We start from the raw sequence: 273 nt of genomic DNA on the forward strand, positions 1-273 counted from the left end.
AGAAAGGTTGGGCGAGGGAAAAAGAAGAGCGCTTTGCAAGTTGGTTTTCACTGTCAGGAGAGCTTGTGGTTTAGGTTCCCTACAGAGCTAGGAAAACTTCAGTCACGTGGTGAATGCCCCACTCAGTGCGCATGCTGCACAGACCTGTTGCTGCGCATGTCTGCCTGTTGCCACGCATGTCTGTTGACGGGCATGTCTCTCTGTTGCCTCGCATGTCTGTTGCCACGCGTGTCTGTCCGTTGCTGCGCATGTCTGTTGCCGGGCGTGTCTGTC

Source organism: Sapajus apella, unplaced genomic scaffold (assembly GCF_009761245.1).
Source record: "Sapajus apella isolate SASKATOON/1434 unplaced genomic scaffold, GSC_monkey_1.0 scaffold164, whole genome shotgun sequence".
NCBI classification, from domain to species: Eukaryota; Metazoa; Chordata; class Mammalia; order Primates; family Cebidae; genus Sapajus; species Sapajus apella.